This window comes from Bemisia tabaci, chromosome 9 (genome assembly GCF_918797505.1).
Source record: "Bemisia tabaci chromosome 9, PGI_BMITA_v3".
In the NCBI taxonomy this organism is placed as follows: domain Eukaryota; kingdom Metazoa; phylum Arthropoda; class Insecta; order Hemiptera; family Aleyrodidae; genus Bemisia; species Bemisia tabaci.
This window is the reverse complement of record NC_092801.1, coordinates 2,263,347-2,282,469: the sequence shown is the minus strand read 5'-3', so window position 1 is coordinate 2,282,469 and position 19,123 is coordinate 2,263,347.

Sequence of the window (19,123 nt, the reverse complement as noted above, 5' to 3'; positions counted from 1 at the left end):
GGAAAGTCTGAGATTTAGGTCAAATATACAGTGGCGTGGCGTCCATAGGTTCGCAGTGTTCGTCGAACACCCTAAAATATTTTGAAACAATTAATAAATTATGGCTAAGAATGTGGGAAGCAATATATAATAACTCGAGGAATACAGAATAGTAGATCGCAAATAAGTATCCAAAATAAATTACAGGAAACCAATCGGTAAAAAGAACAAAATTTCAATGACAATTTACCGGCACAATTTTCACCAGAAAGGGTTAAAATCGTGTTCTTGCGGCTTCATTTTTTAAAAAGTTTCCGGGGGAGGCCCCCCGAACCCCCCTTTAAGGAAGGGGAGTGAACCTTTCTGACCCCCCCCCCCCTAAAGTTAACACTCCTACCGAACGCCTACCGGATATAGTCACGCCACGCCACTGCAAATATACCAAAGCACAAAACCATGTATCTCCGTTTACGACGTCGCAGCCTTTCTGTCATACCGATGATTTCCTCGAAAAACTAGTAGACGTAATTCATCAAAACCTTCCTTGATTTTCCTCTTTCATCAGCACTGTAGTTGTCTTGTTTTGCCTTAAAGAAATAAAATGGAAGTGAACATTTAGAAACACCGCAGTGGAGATATGTGGTTTCGAACTTTAGCCATCAGAGTAAAATTGGACGGATGTAACCTGAATCAGCGTAGTATTCTCTGATGATTTAGATTTTAATCAGTTCACCAAGCAACCTTTGAAATTTGAATTTTTGGCGTGTGTTCACTATGATTCAAGGAGAAATTCACATAAGGCTCAATACTTGAGTAGTTCAGTTCTCTTTTAAAAACTGAAACACGTGAGAAAATGCACATTTCATTACAATTTACAACCACTGAAGCTTAAAATTATGGTCATATGCTCATCATGGTTCAAGGGTAAATTCACATCAATTTTAATAGTTGAGTGGCTCAGTTCTCTATTAAAAGTTGAAACACTGGAGACAAATTATATTGAATCACAATTATTTTTAACCATAGAAACTTGAAATTACATGCGAAGTTTCCATGACTGAAACACAAAAAGTTTAGAGGAATTCCGTAAATTAATATTCTATTAAAAATTGAAACACGAGAGAAAATTGATATTTAATCAAAATTTATCCTAAAAATTGACAAATCGGGTTTTTTTTTCAAGGGAGGCATTGACATTTTAAAATTGGTTCATTTTGAAATTTATAGGGCTGGTAAATTAAGCAGACATATTTTTAATAGACTTCATTCGTATTGAAAAAGAACTGACGAATAGAGTTGTTCACAAAAAATGCAACAGCCTCAGGCCCAAATCTACTGCAAAAATAGTCGTAGTGGCTCCCATAACGAGCAAGGCCCATTTCCAATATTTGACCACAGCTTCCTGAGGTACTCTTGTGTTTTCCTAGATCAAAGGGTTAAAAAATTATATGAAAAAGTTATGTCGTGGACTACTGAAGAATTATTATTATTTTGTTTATGCCCTGTTCTGGGCTACACCCCAGGTAGCCCACCTCATTTTAAATTTTACACAAGACAGCATGCCGCAAAATCGCGTTCCCTCGGTGCGGCAGGATAACGGGTGCCCAGGCTTTATGTGCTTCGCCATCTGGAGATAAAGCTGGACCACAATTTTTTCCTGATGACTCGAACACGAGTTAAGTCGTCTTCTACATGTGCTTACATGTACATGAAAGGAGGGAATGCCATGGCAGCAACTTTTGTTTTAAAGACAGCAAAAATGTTATCGTGAAAACCTGGCTTGATTTCCCATTTCTGTGTCATCCTGCGCAGACAGCAGGCCGAAGGCAAAGTCATGATTCGCTTTAAAAGTTTATATGCTTTTGGACTCATATATAAGGTTGCCAGTGCCAACTTTTTAATTGCATAGAATACCTGCGGCCTTCTGCTTTTTTGTCCTTTGGTTCCTGATCGTCCCGCCTGAAAAGCCGTGCTTGCTCTTGGACCAATGCAGAAAAAGGTTTAGGAAGAAACTTATCGCACAGATAATCGAACTGGGCTAGAGTGTTTTCTACTTTTTTGGCCAGTTTGAGAATTTTCTTGTTTCTTTATTTTATTCGACGTCTATTTATTACATTTTCTTGTCTCAATTGTTTCTTCCTGGGAGTGTTTGAAGAAAGAGATTCCTCTGTCTGCGTTGCAGCATCACAACATTTGTATCGGAACATGGAGTGGCTCCGAAGCCACTATCGCTATCAAGATTTCAAGATTTTCAAGATTTATCTATTTCAAAAATTCAAATTTACAATATTAAATAAAACAGCTCCATATGCTAAAGTGAGCTTGTGTGGTATATGTTACTAAACCAAATAAGATAAACAACAAGAAAATAACTAAACAATGGTTGGCATAGCCTGACAGAACAAAAAAATAATATTTTTAAGGCTCAATAGAAAGAGAAAAATTTACGACAAAAACAAAAAAAAACAAAAAAAAGAGTGAAATTTTAGATGCAGAAGAAAAACGAAGTATGAGTGAATAACTATAACAAGTGGTAACTTAATTAATTGTTAAATTAAGAGGAAAGTAAGCAGAATTAATTGGAGTGGAGGGCTCTTTCCAAGGCGTTGAAAAAAGTGATGAGCTTAGCGAATATTCTCTCCAAAAAGTGAAATTGCAGATGCAGAGGAAAAACAAAGTATGAATGAATAACTAAAATTAAGAGGAAAAGGAACAGAATTTATTGAAATAGAGGGCTCTCTCCAAAACATTTAACTCATTAAAAAATTTAAAAAAAGTATATCCTAAATTTCTCCTAATTATATCTATCCTGCCAAAAGGAAAGTATCACTATTGGAAGAAGACGAAACTGAGGATGGTATATAAGCTTTTCAAGCACCTCTATCGTTTTGATGATCTGGAACACGATTTAAGTCCTCTCCTACACGTGTTTACATATAATGACTTGGAACACGAGTTAAGTCCTCTTCTACACGTGTTTACACATAATGACTTGGAACACGAGTTAAGTCCTCTTCTACACGTGTTTACATATGTATATGTATATGTATGTTTGTATATTATTAAAGGAGGGAATCCTTAGGTGTTGAAAGAGCAGAACGCGTGTTCGATTCCTCTCATCTTAAGAACGAGTTATGATGGAGAGCCGCGGCTGACAGAGTGAAACTGGTTCCAGTTCGTCGCCTTCTTACATAAGGGCGTAACTGCACTTAGCAACGAGCTCCGTCGTCCATGAAATTTAATGCTTTTCCGGGCTCATCGCGCGGTATAGTTACGCTCCTTTATCAGCCGGGCGACGAGTTGTGTGCAACCGCTCACTCTTCCTGTTGCCAGGTCCGAATGATAAAACAAGGCATTCAAAAGTTGTGACTTTTAAGGGGAATACTCCCACACATCTGTCGTCAATAATAGTGTTGAGGAAATTACAGGGTTGCCAGCGACCTGGAAAACCGGAAAAAGTCAGGGAAAGTCAGGGAATTTCGGTGTTGGTCAGGGATTTTTGTAATTTTTCGTGGAATTAGGCGCGGGCGGTCTCGGGCTCGCGTTGCGGGATCAACTGACTACTGCGTTCGATTGCGGAGGATGGTCAGATCCATACTTAAAAGTCAGGGAAAAATATTGGAAAGTCAGGGAAAAGTCAGGGAATGGAAAAAAATAATTTGGCTGGCAACCCTGAATTTAGCAATGAAGGTAGTTTCCTCTTTCCGCTTTTTGCCTCACGAAATACTTCAAGTTCTGCTCCATCCAATCCAGACGGAAAATCTGCCTCAAGGTTTTCAATGGTATCCCAGTTTAGAAACTTCCAAAGTATAATTAGTTACCTGCCTACACAAGATGACTACGTGCTTCTTGTTTACACGAGGAAATTTCTTATCATTGAAAACAATTAAAAGATAGGAGGGAGTAGGTGAGTCCTACCATCACTTATTATTGTAAAAGTTCCTTTTATTTTCTGCAGATTCGATACTCCTTCGTTTGACGTGGTGTGGGTAGTCTTACATGAAAATATGATCGACAGAAGACTGTCAAAAGTTCTAATTTTTGCTTGAAAATAATAATAATTGGGTTTTTTCTCCATCTGCTCCAACTAGAGAATACAAACAATAAAGTAATGGTAAAAGTTATTCATACATAAACTAAAATAGTAACCATAAATAATAGTACAGGAAAAGCGAAAAAAAATAAATAAAATAAAATAAATTAGACGGATGGGTATTGCCCACTAAGCCTAAGCTTGTGTCGGGCAAAGCGCGACATGTTATTGTTTTTTTACTTTTTATTTCATTTTTTCATTGAATAAAGTAGAAATGAGAGCCTCTGAAGACCCTGCGGAGGCAGTTTCTGAGGACCAATCGGAGATCGATTTTGAGGAGTATGCAGAGGCAAATTCTGAGGACCATGCCGAGAAAGTTCCCGAGGATCGTACGAAGAAAGTTTCCGAGGAGCATGCGGAAACAGTTTGCGAGGATCCTGTGGAACTGATCCTTGGATGTCGGAAGCAAAGAGCTTTGGCAAAAGCTCCCGAGGGCAACTCTTGACTTGCAATGACTGCAACAGAACTTTCAAGAACCGGAGTAATCTGGTGTCTCATGTGAAAGTTCACAGCGGAGAAACAAAGTGCTCTCGGTGTCATCGTGTTTTTGCTAAAGTTGCTTTTCTGAAAAGCCACATGCGTAAAAAGCACAAGCATGAGAACAAGTGCAAAATTTGTTACCGCGTGTTCTCAAGCTTCGCATATATGAAAATGCACATGCGCCTGAAGCACGGACATGCTGCAAGACCGAGCGGAAAGAGGAAATTAGCCTCATGCGTACGCCAACCAAAGGCTTCGGACTCTACTCCAATGGCTACACTACAAGCTTTTATTTGTTGAGATTGCGGAAGACGGTTTCAAACGCTCTCCGCCTTAATCAACCACAAAAAAACGCACGCCAAGGACGCCAAGAAATCAGACTTTGTCTGTAACGTCTGTGGACATGGCTTTGAAACTCCTTCTGACTTGGTCAACCACAGGAAGACCCACACTCTACCCGCAGAAATTAAGTGCAAAATTTGCAAAATAGTATTCTCAAACAAGAACAATTTAAGATTTCACTTAACCATCACTCATTACCAAATCAGGCACGCCTTGAATTTTGATTTTTCCTTTACCTAATTTCTGGTTTCTGACTCTTTACAGTTAGTTATTCTCAGTTATTCTGCCCCACAGCAGGGAGTAGGGCCTGCAATTTGTAAAATTTGACGAGGCCTTCCCTTATTTTTGCTTTTCCCTCCGGAGGCGTGATTGGATATCTAATCCCGGCCAAATTGAACGCTAGCTAATCGGATAAAACCAAATTTGCCAAACCCTCCACGCTCTCTGAATCGTCTACTTTTTCATGAGCTCGAGCATTTTCGAGTAAGATGTTACATTCGAGCTTATGTAAACATGCGTGTAGTCAACCATTTCATCGTTGCCAGTTTATTTTTTATTTTATTTATTTAATTTTTAAAGTCTCGTACACAGAAATTGCAATTGCAGTCATTATACATATACAGGTCAACAACGAATAATGAAATAACAAATGAAAATGAGAATAAAAAAAACAACAAATTAGCATAAAGCATATTTTTTTTTGAAACAGCACATCAACACTATCGAAAGCTTCACGAAGTAGGAGCTGTTTTAGCTCCAGCATGAATGATGCAAAACCAGTGTCCCTAAACTGAAATTTTAGTTTATTTGGCAGCTTATTTAGAAATTGAAAAGATGCAAATTTGTTATTGCTCGTTATTGCTTTCGGACACCTTTGATGAGATTTTTGATTGATGTTATGATGCCTGAAATTATGATCGTGGGACATCAACACCTACTTCGGTGAAATCAAACCCACTGAGATCATCTGCAATTTTCATGTGAAGTATTTTTCCCTCTTCAATTTGATTTTGTTCGTATCCTTTTATTATGGAGTCAAACGCTTTTTTTCTTCGGATGAAAATAGCATCAGCGCTTTTTATTCCAAGACACGTTTTCATTAAATCTTTTAATCGCTTACCAAGTTGATGTATTTCAGGAGGTTCATGCAATTTCGCTCATTTGGTGAGCGAACTTCTCAGCATCTCAGCTTCTCTCAATTTTCAGCATAGCCTGGAACAAAAAAGACTTTTGATGAGGTAGGATTCCATAGCTACTGTATCGCTTCTTCAACTACGTGCGGCCGTTCGAACTTCACTCGCGCATCTTCTAGGTGTAAAACCAAAAATAGTAATTGTAGTCAAGTTTTGCAGTATCAAAATGTCTATATCGCACTACAGTACTACGTATACGATAACGAAATTACGTAGCGCTTAAGTTTAGATTAAGCTAAACAACTTCAAACTCTTTTGCTATGGATTCCACCTCTGCTGTTGGAATATTTTCCTTCATTAGGCTTTGAAGGGCGAAAACGAAACACATTCAAGAGAAAAGCGGCAACGATGCCGTGGACTTATGTCGATTGGTTACCTCCGATCCTCCAAACTAATTTGTTATCATTACCATAGACAAGCGATCGTGGCCTCCGTGAGGACGTGCGACTGACACCGTATGCAGCCTTGTTGCCGAACTTCACTGGAAAAAAATACATTGGATCTAGAGTCCAGACTCTTGAAAACATTGACAAGAAAAAATGAAAAAATACTCTTGATTCAATCGGATTTTTGCTTGAATCGAAACGAAATCCGCTTAAATTAAGAGGCTTGGTTCTTAATTTAAGCTAGATTCCGATTGAATCAAGAGTACTTTTTCTTGTCGATGTTTTTAAGAGTCTGGACTGTAGATCCAATGTGTTTTTTTTCCCAGTGTTTGAATAATGCGCATTGCTGTGAATGTATTTCGGGAATGAAGACTTTTCCGAGGATACTGATATTTGCACCCGAAACAATTGAAACAAAAATTCCGTAAGTTAAAATTGAAGTCAATTCAGACTGCAAACTTAAAAACGGCGTTTGATGCAAAATAGCTATCGAGGTATTTTCAGTTATTATGAATACAACGATTAAAATTATTCACAAATTTACAAGATATATTCTCGTTAAAAGTAAATTGTTCGAGTCGACTCAGCAATCTTGGAATTGAATTACGTTCCTTCGTCTGGTAAACAACGGATTTCGACACGTCTATTTTTGCTAATTTTGGCGTTTTTCGGAGGAAATGAACGTAAATCCATTCCAAGGTTGCAAAATCAACTGAAATAATTCATTTTTTTTACAAAAATGCACCTTTGTAGTTATTTTCCAACATTTTTCCGATTTTAGCACGAGATCCGAAGTAAAAACCGGTAAAATTTTCAGTTAGAAATATCTAAGATACCACTGATAAAAATGCAGTTTGCGAGGATAACATGTAAGTCGTCCCCTTCCGGCCCGAGTACCACAAGCGCCATGCGATGTTACAAGATTTCCGCGGCCATTTTAATTTTTCACTCAGAAATTGTTGGTTGAATCCGTTGAAAATTGTATCTGACGGTATGTCGTCCATTTCACCGGACAAAGCAGCCATAAGACATAGCCGACCAATCACGCTTTGCCATTTAACCTATGTCATCAATGTCCACCCGACGAACACACAATTGAATTAGTGAGTTCGAAAACGCACCAACTCCCAACTCGGAAAAAAAAACGTTCAGGAAACAGCTAGAACTGCGCAGCGGGCGAAGAACTTAGTTTCAGAAAAACCTCTTTGGTGCCAAAGGACAAGTACTTAGAGACTTTGTAAAGCACCAAGTTGATATCGATACACCATGTTTGATGACAGAGAATAATGCGTTTAAAAAATTCCGAGTTGGTGTGTTTTCATTCCCACCGACTTTGAGATACTGATTTTTCATAGTCTGCTCTGAAAAATTAATATTTGTCGACCTGAACAACGCTTGAATATTTACATAACTTGTTGGTACAAGGTATACTGAACCGAAAAAAGAAAACCGGAAAATCGGATGGTCACCCGTTTTCCTTGAAATGGCCAAAAATTGGTATTTCCAATGAAATACTTCGATTATTCCCTTTTCCCGTCGCTGTTTCGAGCACTTGCGATCGCAATTTCGAAATTTCCTTTTGCGTGCAGATGCTTCTATCCATAAGTGTTACTAAACCGTAAAAAAGTATATATATATGAGTCGCTTTCACAGCGCTCTTTGGCGCTTTACGACGCCTAATCGCCACAAAGCTCGATCTTCCCACAGGTCATCAGGGAGTTGACAATCTCTTTTCTCATTCAACACCCCCTGTCGCCAACCTCTCACTGGGCGTCCCCTACGTCTCCTCCCAGGAGGAACCCAATCAAGCTTCTTTTTTGGCAGCCTCTCTTCCGTCATCCTATTGACATGACCGTACCAGACAAGTTGACCGTAAAAAAGTGAAAATCGAAAAAAAACCCGAGTTGGTGTGTTTTCGAACTCACTGATTCAATTTCAACAATGAGGCTGGTGATGAAAATCTGGCGGCGATGGTGTGACTACAAGGCGGTGAGCGACGTGAAAAACGCGAGTTCTGTGGCGGGGGACCGCGCTCTCGGCTTAGACCGGGCCCCGTTTATCCCCGTGTCAAAATAAGAATAAATACGTCTATGTGACCAGTCCACGTCTCTATTCCCCTTTTCTCACCTCTGTCCTTTGCCTCGCCGCGACGCGACGCGACGGCGGCCGCCACGCTTCGCCCAGGTTTATGGAAATGCAGTCGAGGTTAAGCGGCGCAACTCGCCGCTCTACGTGTACAAGTACAAGTGTGCATTGCTCACAAGCGGCTCGGAGCGGAGCGAAACGCTTAAGCCATTGACACATCATTTTCAGGAACAATGTTTAAGCTTTGCAGTGGTGCTTGGATGCATCTTTTCCCGCAGGCCGAAGCGCTTAAGATGTTTGACTGTAACCACTCAGTTTTGTGGCGTCAAACAAGTGGATATCGACGGTGAAACTACCAAACCACGTATCTCGGTTTGCGACGTCGCAAATTTCCTGTCATACTTTATTTTTTAGATAGAAAACTGTTCAATGTCAATTCGTGAAAACTTCCGTGATTTTTCCTCTTTGTGCGGAGAAAAATTTGTGAAAATTGTAAGGAATTATATTGATTTGATCTCCTTCAAAAAAATAAAATGTGAGTGAAGATGTTTAAACACCGCAAACGAGTTACGTGGTCTGGTAGTTTCACCGTCGATATGTTAATAACTAGGAGACCGGGTTAATATCCCTGTGCTAACCAAGGAATTGATAAGAATCTGGCTACTTACATATTTTAGAGTTTATTTGTAGGGAAGCTTTTCAGCCATTCCCTTTTATCAGCCTACACAAAATTTCGTGTTTTCACATTTTAAAAAGCAAAAGAACACACAGGGATATCAACCCGGTCTCCTAGTTATTAATTGAAAGGAATTGCTATTACTACAAACAATGCTTGTTTACTTCAAGAAGTGGATATGCCCCGAAAACAACAATCATATTCGTGTCATTGGAGTATCGATAAGTGAAGTTTGTCAAACTTGTTAAAGTTGGAGTCAAAAGTGTGAAGCGCTTAAACTCATTGGAAACAAAAACACATTGTATCTAGAGTCCACACTCTTGGAAACAATGACAAGAAAAAATACTCTTGATTCAATCGGATTTTTGCTTGAATCAAAAGGAAATCCGCTTAAATTAAGAGGTTTGGTTCTTGATTCAAGCTAGATTCTGATTGAATTAAGAGTACTTTTTCTTGTCGATGTTTTTAAGAGTCTGGACTCTTGCGTCGGATGGACAGAAGCTTGGTAAATCTTTCCGTCTGGATTTTGCGAAGAACCTGTACGGCAGTGTGGATAAATGGATGCTGGTGATAAAATACTTTGTTATAATTGCTGTGAAATGACTCCGGGCCGTTGGTGGTATGCGGCTGAAAAGTTGGTGGGTTGTTGCAGGCTATCACATTTGGTTAGTGTAATACTTACCTCATTTGTCCATTGCAACCATCCACTGCCACCAATACGATCCCTCCATATGATTGGTGTTTTTTTTTCCTACCTCCGGAATTGAACCGGGAATCGTCGGGTTTGAAACAGTATGGGAAAATCTATAAATGCCAAGGGAAAATGACGAAAGTGTTAGGAAAAATTGTTCATTCGCCTTTATCAGCTCTTTAGAATTCATTTGACGTTTAGAGTAACACATTTTACGTGAGAAATATTTCAAGCATGTTTATTTTGCCTTATAGCATATCTTCAATTGTCAAGGAATTTTACTCAAATGTGTTCGGGAAATCAGTGAAATGTCATTCTCGAAATTTTGTGGCAACCCTGACTGGTTCAGATTTAACTACACGTGCACCAAATCCACCACAGCCGAGTCACTTTCGCTTTCGAAGCCCCGCACGCGCGAATGGGACCTCACCTTGCGGAGCGAATCGCGCGAGCGATTGAGCGAGTATTCCAGCGAACAGAAGCTGGCAACAAATAATGAGGACGCGTCAAAGGAGCTGTATAACCAACACTCGGGGCGAGAAAGAGCCGGAGACAATGCTAATTACCGCGGACAAAAGGGTGTGCTAAGCGTGGCCCATTGTCCCGCCGCAGTTGTCCGAGGCGAATGCATCCAAGGCGCAATTATGTAAAAAATGGCGGGATAATAGGATCGTAATTAGAGACAATCGAGGAAGAAGAAGGTGGCTCCTCCTGGCGGAAGACAATGGATTTCGCACGGCTGTTGAGACAAGCTACTGTCACATCCCGCTAATAGGGACCCGGCCAGCACGGGAGGTCCCAGTATCCTGAAAATGTTTTCGGGTAGCCCCACCGGACCCCCAGCGGACTCGCCTCTGCAGCGTTGCCGATTTCGGTTCCTCGGGAAAATCAGATTAATTATTCTAATAAAGCCATATTTTGAATTAGAGGATCATTTCATTCTTATGGTATTTATTTTATCAAATGCTACACATCTTAACACTATCGATACTGACCAGGGTGTGTACAAGTCTGGAATTTCCGGGAATGGTACTGATTTTTTAAGGGCGGTCCGGAAGTACTGAATAAGTGCGGAATTTCGCGACAGGATCCGGAATTTCAGTCATTTTTGTCGCAATTCGAGCGAGAAATTCAAATTTTTGAAAATTTTCGGATTTCGTCAATTGGAGGTACTGAAAAAGTACTGGATTTCTTGGGAATGGACTGGAAGAGTACTGTGAAAGCACTGATTCTTCGCCAGCCTGGTTAAGTAGACATCTTGAAAATATAAAAATAATTTATATTGTCATAGAACAAATAATATTAAACAAGCAAATGGTAAAATCAGGCATTCAGATAAAGAAAGGTCTCTTATAGGTTGGGGGAGGAACACTGCCAATCGCAGAGCATACTTTCTTAACTTTTGCAAAACCCGATTTCGTGTCGAATCGGCAGTGCCGCATCCGAGTAGCCCAGGAGACCTGGTTTCTTCGATCATGCCTCTCCATCAACAATGCTGACTTCTCAAACCAAAGCTGAACTCCAGCCCCCCCCCCCCCCCCCCCCCCCGCGCCTCCATCAGATTCCATATTTTTGCCCACCTGTACGTTTACACCCTTTCTTGAACGAGGGTATTATAAAAAACACTCATTCATCTCCTCGTGACTGATTTACGGCAGGAATCGATTCTGGTTGTCAAAATCCGTACTTCAAATTGACGTATTCCTGCCAAACGGAACTATGTGCATTATGACGTGAGCCCTGTCATGCGTATATTCTTATGGGTCTCAGGGCTCCTGTCTTGATGCACATAGTTCCGTTTGGCAGAAATACGTCCATACATGGACTGCCTTCAGCGTTTTTAAGAACTACCAAGATATTCAATGCTTTTTGAGGAACACAACGGCACTGATGAATTTGTTTGGAAGTGGCCAACTTCGCATAGAGATTCCACAGGCACATATGTTATTTATAGATTTGGAATAGAAGTAATAGATCCTTGTTATATAATACAATATACACATACAGTACACATTATTAAATATATTATATTTCCAATACAATACAATTATCCTGGAGACTTAAACGCAAGGGTAGAAAAAGTGAACCCTACTTATCGGCTGATGTCTAGTTTATTATGGTATGAATTATCGCCGAAACTTCAATGCAGTTGAACTTCAGTTGTCACTTTTACTCGACAGGAGCGAAAAGAAATTCGACAGAAAACTATCGCGTGATAATCATGAATGATACTAATCTCAACTTATAACCACAAAATTGAAGGAATGGAAATATTCGTTTTTATTATAATTATATACCTAAATGTTACGATGCCTTTCCTCTTACTACTTCCTTCTATTTTAGACTTCCTCTTTATCCCACACGGAGAAAAAAACCTCTTGCGTGGGGCCCGAAGTTTAGGTCATATGGATCTCTGAAGTTTTCAGATTGAGCATCTGAACACTTTAAGTCTAGCTGTCGAGGTTTGGATCACACATCTGAAACTTTGGTTTTCACATCTGAAGTACTTCAGATGTGAGAACCAAAGTTTTTCGGTTGTGAGAATCGAAGTTTTTCGGATGTGAAAACTGAAGTACTTCAGATGTAAGAACTAAAGTTTCAGATGTGTGATTCGGTCCTCGACAGCTAGACCTAAAGTGTTCAGATGAAAAAGTGTTCAATTTGAAAATTTCAGAGATCCATATGATTTAAACTTCGGGTCCCACGCACGAGGTTTTTTTCTCCTTGTATTACATATACTTACTTCAGGTCATCTTTTGTAAAAAAAAAATATGTATATATTTTTTACAATAAAGCAATAAAGTCGTTAAAAAAAAAAAGAAAGAAAGAAACTGTGTTCCGCTCTTCCAAAGACTCATTCGGCAACACTAATCTCGAGTGTGCACGCGCATACGTCACCGTTGATGTATTAGCGGAGCCTCAGTGTTTTACGGTGGAAACTGTCAATGTTTTGTCAATGAGCCTTTATCTCGAGACAGACAATAAAGGGATATTACGGTTCATGTTGGGACGCCCGGCCCGCGGCCTCCCGAGGGTCTATTGATCGCTGACCCCGTGGCCCGTCCTCCCGAGAAGGACGAGAGAGTGAAAGTGGGCGCGCAGGAACTATCCACTTCGTGACCTGGGCTCTAAGACACGTCTAAATACATGACAGACAGGGACCATGTCGCGGTGGAGATGCTTGGTTTTCGATCCGGGATACGGGTTTGGACCCTGGGGTGCTCCACCGCAGGAAGCAGGATTTCGAGATCCAGGGCGCGATCCTTGAACGTCTCACTTAATTTATCAGCGTTTCGCGCGAACTCGGGCTGTAAAGATGCAGTCGCCGAGATAGAGCGGGTTTTCGGAATCTGGACCATGGGAATCTGCCCGGATACCCTCAGGGCAGTGCCTGGGCACTATCAGGTTTTAGCTCAAACCAACACCGAAAACCAAAACAAAAAAAAATCCTGGATAATTTCCTTTTTAAAATCTTACGTGAAAATTGTTTCGTACTCCGGGAAATTCGGGAACCAAATCTTGAGCAACTAGCAAGATGCCAACAAGTCTCGAAGTGAATCCACGGTTCGATTAGGGATAATTGGATGGAGTTAAACAGAAAGGAACCAAGCCACATCGGGATCGAACCGAGAAAAAGAGGTTTAAAGTTTAGCTCCTGCATAAGACTCAGTGTAAAAGATAAACTTAAAGTTCAATTTCTGTAAAATTTGCTCCAACAAAAACTTCGAATTTTTGGCGATGGATAGTAGAGCAGTGGTTGAGTTCAAAACCACTCATAACTCAATTTTTCCCAAAATGTGCGTTGGTTTCTTTCTGCTTAATTCAGTCCATCAACAGTGAAACTACCAGACTGCGCTTCTCGTTTGCGGTGTCTAAGAATCTCCTCTCCCATTTTATTTTTTTTATGGATAACAAATGAATATCATTCCTTGAAGTTTACACAGAGTTTTCTTCGATCAGAGAAGAAGAAAATCACAGAAGTTTTCGAGAATTGATTTTGAGTAGTTTTTCATTCAAAAAATAAAGTATGACAGGAAATCTGCAACGTCGCAAACCGAGAAAGGTGGTTTGGTAGTTTCACCGTCGCCAGGTACAGTATTAGGCAGTAGACAAAATCAGGTGAACAATCATTTAGTAGCAAATGCGCTCCTGCATACCTGCACAATCACCAATCAACAAGTGGGCAAATTATTATAAAATTGGTGGTAATCTATTGGGCTGACAGCTTTAAGATCCTGCAGATCTTGACTTTGGAATTGACAGACGCAAGGACCATAGGTTGGGGGGATCACTCTTCAATGTTATTGGACGATTTGATGGAAATTCTTCGAATGAGTCATCTAAATTTAGTTTAAAATACATTTTTCCATCCGGACAGTATTAGAGGCATTGGATGTCATTCACTACAGGATCGCCTGGCTTTTGACCAGGACGGATGGAATCATAGTAATGAAGTTTGTCAAAATCTAGGATAAAATTGTAGTCAATGTATTCCACGTCATACGAACATGGCTTCTTTCGGGCTTCAACAGTGTGTTTCACATAGTCACGGGGGATATAAATATTTTGATTTTTTGTGTGTGAAAATGTGGGTTGGTTCCTCTCTGCTTAACTCAGTCCAATTCAAGATCAGAAATAGTGCCACCAGTCACCAACTGAGATTTTCACTTTCCTTCGACGATTACTGAAATGAACCGGCACTAATCAGTCTTATATTTGCTAAAAAAAGTTCACTTTGCTCAAAAATTTTGCAAAAAACACTGTTTCATTAGGTAGTTGAGGACATTCTGCACATATCTATATATTGCAACAAAATAATTTCCGCGTTTAACCGGCGTACATTCCACGATTTGAGGAGCGTTGCAGAAACACGTGCGCACTGTTACAGAGACCGATAAGCGATTACTGAAATGATTTTGTTCAAATAACAAAAAGCAGATCCACAAGATATAGATTATTTTTTGCTTGATTTTTTGAGCCAAAAATATTGGCAATTAGAATTATCGGCGGCGGCGGCTGAGCGCGCAACCGAATCCCTCATGTCATGTCTCTCTCCCATTACCGCGACATTTACTTAGTTTAAATCAATATCCATGTGGGATATCACATTTCAAAGATGACAATTTCTTTACGGAAGAGAATTGCAGACAAACCGGGCCGGATAAACACAAAAGGAAGCAGGAAGAAGCGATGAAAAATAAAATTTATTGACAGTACTTCTGAGTTACGTCCCAACTCAGCATCTCATTCCAGAAAAGCGCGTTTATCACATAAATATGAATCCATTTCGGACACATTTAAAATGACACACATACGATATCACGATAGTCAATTGTCCTCTTCAAACCATAGTCCACAAGAGCATACATTGCGGAGAAGTGTTACACCTTTGCTACATGTAGTAAACAATTTTCTCGTATTCCCACCATGCTTATCTTTTGAATTTAATAGGAAAATATTCAATAACAAAAGGTATGAATTATAATACGGAAAAAAGACATAATCAGCAGGGTCGAACGAAGGATGGTTGATCGAAGCGTTGCTGTGCTTGTCATCTTCGGACATGGGCCTGTCGTAGTTGCGCAGACTTTTGAAGTGTAACTCTTCGCAGTACATGCCAGAAGTATATTCGGTCAGTCGTTCCAGAGTCTCTTTATCGAGCCGTTGTTTGAAAACCTCTTTAACATAAGGATCTGTAATACCAGTTCCATAATTGAGATGGTACGGTCGGAGACGCCGAGTCAGTTTCAAAGTGCTTTCACCCATGATGGATCAGATCTGAAACAAGGGAAGTATATGATCAGAATCGAAATCCAGTTAATGGTTGAAGATTTTAAAAGAAACTTAGGTTCCTTTAAAACCACTTAAGGTTTCTTTTAAACCATTATTACCATTATTTTAACCATTATTCATAATTACAGGAGATATGCTACTACAGACCTATATCGACTGCAATAGTGGCAACTTGTGGGCTCATTGATTTGCAATCATGAATGGTGTGCATTTTATAGATATTTCTTTATATGAACATCCACACAACTTCTACTGTTTTAGGGCAATGCTAATTGAATCTATATCGACTGCAATAGTGGCAAATTGTGGGCTTATAGCTTCGCAATCATGAATGGTATGCGTTTTGTAGATATTTCTTTGTAAGATCATCCACACAACTTCTACTGTTTTAGGGCACTGCTAATTGAATATGTGAAAGATTTTAAAGCAAGAACTGCCTCCGCCGTGGAGTTTGCAGGCGTGCCTGACATTATTGAGTTCAATTTCTCCGGTTGCGGAGGTAGGGTACGACTCAATTATGATTGGGATAGGTTGGGCTGGAATGTTCTGTGCCTTCAATTTTTCATACCGGCGGAGCGGCTCAATTTTGATTCGATCAGCTTCCTTAACATGTAGCAAAAAGTTGTCACTTAATTCCGCCCGAACTGCATCGAACTGCAACATAACTGCAGTTGAATGAAGCCATGATAGAGTCGCCGAGGTTGTCAATCCAAAGCACACACATCTGACTGATAACGGCAACCAACAAAAGGCACATGAGTAAACATAGATAAATTAGGCAAAATTTGCGTCAAAAGAGTAACTTCCCGACCATTGTGTTAAATCTATGAAAGTAATTAGCGAGCACGCAGATGTCATCATTCGACACTCGAAGGTAAATATTTTATTTTTATTTTTGAAATATATTCGGTAAGTTATTCAGATTTACATGTTGACATAATTATTCAAAAGACGATAGCAATACTTAATTACAGAAACTTAACTTAAGAAAACCCCGGGACCGCCTGAGGGCGGTTATATCGGGGGATGTTGGCTCCTCAGCTTTCTCCGCCGGAAGCAGACGACGTGCTCGTACTGTACGGCCGAGGAGCCCGGTGCACGATCCTCTATGGGGACTTGCCGCTTCTCGTGGTACATTAATTTCTGGCATGTCACGCATCTCGGTTTCGGTGGCCGGGAGCTGTTGTAACATCTCGAGCAGATGTAGTCGGAGGATGCGTGGCGGCGAATAGCACCGTAAATCGGCTTGCCGCACACCGCACAGATGCGCCGCGTGACAGTTTTCTCCGCCGGAAGCAGACGACGTGCTCGTACTGTACGGCCGAGGAGCCCGGTGCACGATCCTCTATGGGGACTTGCCGCTTCTCGTGGTACATTAATTTCTGGCATGTCACGCATCTCGGTTTCGGTGGCCGGGAGCTGTTGTAACATCTCGAGCAGATGTAGTCGGAGGATGCGTGGCGGCGAATAGCACCGTAAATCGGCTTGCCGCACACCGCACAGATGCGCCGCGTGACAGTTGTCGCGGCCGAGGAACAGGCGGCTTCCAGGTGCCGGACAACCATGATATCTTTCATGTATTCGGAGGTAATTATGGTAACCAATATTTAGTGCCAACACGTTTAAACGTCGATAATCACACAGCACAGTAATTCGTATTCCACTTCTTCGGTATATGGAAGTAAGGAACACAAGATGAAACCTTTCGGTGAAGGAACTTTTTAATTCTGTAGGTTTTCAAAGTGTCATTCCGTTTGGAGTAAGATTTCTGCACGATTTTTTCAGTTGGCTATAGGCTAACTATTACAAATTTTTTCTTCTTTCTACGCGACTGATTATCAGTGCTTTTAAAGGAAGAGTTTATTGTTTGAAAAAGGGAACAAATGTAATCGCATAATTTATGGATGGATCCGTACTGTAACATTCTGTAAAAGGAAAAACATTTTTTAGCACAACTACCTACTCTCTAGTCTTTGATGAAAAGTCGGGCGCAGCATTGAATTTTTATTGTTTTCATCCACCAATACGACTCAAATATTCACTTTGATTAATTAGCGCTGTGTTAATTTTGTAATGCTACCTCTAGCATGCTACTTCCCTGAAAATTTCACACTTATATTTAAATATCCTCAAGTGTGTCTTGAAGAAGGTGGGTCTTTGAAGAATCAAAAATAAAGAACAAGGAAACTGTGAGTTAAAAAAAAGAGCAGAAACATTTGTAGACTTGCCGTTTTTATTGTACATTTTGTTAATAAAAAAACTTCCAGCTAAGGAACTGTGAAACGAGAAAGGAGACTGGATGCCTCCTTCAAAGCATTACCGAATTCATATACATACAGCCATCTTTGTGGGTCTTTGAAGAATCAAAAATAAAGAACAAGGAAACTGTGAGTTAAAAAAAAAGAGCAGAAACATTTGTAGACTTGCCGTTTTTATTGTACATTTTGTTAATAAAAAAACTTCCAGCTAAGGAACTGTGAAACGAGAAAGGAGACTGGATGCCTCCTTCAAAGCATTACCGAATTCATATACATACAGCCATCTTTGTGGGTCTTTGAAGAATCAAAAATAAAGAACAAGGAAACTGAGAGTTTAAAAAAAGAGCAGAAACATTTGTAGACTTGCCGTTTTTATTGTACATTTTGTTAAACAAAAAAAAACTTCCAGCTAAGGAACGGTGAAACGAGAAAGGAGACTGGATGCCTACTTCAAAGCATTACCGAATTCATATACATACAGCCATCTTTGAGAAAATTTGCCATCTTCCAGAAAATTTACTTTGACTAAAGCGGCTTACCGTTCAGCACCAAAAACCGCGAATCCTACTTGCGGTGCCCTGTGGGGCATTGGTGTAGAGTAAATATCAGGTGAAATTGAGATATTCAACTTCTGTCTGTGCGGTGGTATGTATGTGTGTGTGGTGTGTGTTTTTGCAGGCCGCTGATAATGTTGATTTCCCACGCGTTGGCCGTGGACGTCGGATTTCATCCTGTTGTTAACTTTTCTTTGTCCTTGTTTGCGTCTTCTGTAATCCGGTGCCGTCGTTCGTAGATCGCGAGGATGAGTTGCTGGCTGCCCCAGACTGTGTCCATTTCCGTGGATCCTGATCGCGTAATTGAACTGTCGAGGGGAGTTGCAGAATGGTGTGAGACTGTGAGAGGAATTATTTGTAGGAGGAGAGACTTTGATTTTCCTCATTTGATAAAGCTCGTGCTTTGAGCGGGCTGACCTCCCATCGGTAGTTATCGGCATGTTGATTTGCTGTGCACGGTGTTGGTGGACACAATTTGCCAAAGGTGGCACAAAGGTATCAAGTACTTCTTTCAATCAACAGTGCTCAAGTCAAATTGTCGCGAAACGAATCTTGACAGCTTCGAAAACTTTCAGCAATTTCACAGCTTTCAG